The sequence below is a fragment of the Myotis davidii genome, unplaced genomic scaffold (genome assembly GCF_000327345.1).
Source record: "Myotis davidii unplaced genomic scaffold, ASM32734v1 scaffold575, whole genome shotgun sequence".
NCBI lineage: Eukaryota > Metazoa > Chordata > Mammalia > Chiroptera > Vespertilionidae > Myotis > Myotis davidii.
Genome location: NW_006290306.1, coordinates 7945016 through 7945242, shown reverse-complemented (window position 1 = coordinate 7945242; position 227 = coordinate 7945016).

Below are 227 nucleotides of genomic sequence, written 5' to 3'. Positions count from 1 at the left end.
TTTGACTGTGGCTCCCGGGGAGGGAAGCAGCTGCTCAGGTCCCGCCCTCGTCCCCCCTCCCCTCCAACTCACCGGGCTATGTCCCTCCGACCTGGGCGCCGTGCCCAGGAGGCGAGGAAGGGCCGCGCGCCTGCGGGGCAGGTGGGCGAGGGTCCAAGGTGAGGGGTGAAGGGAGGGATGCTCCCCAAATCTTGGAGCCGAGGCGGAGCGGGGCGGGGTGCGGGGCG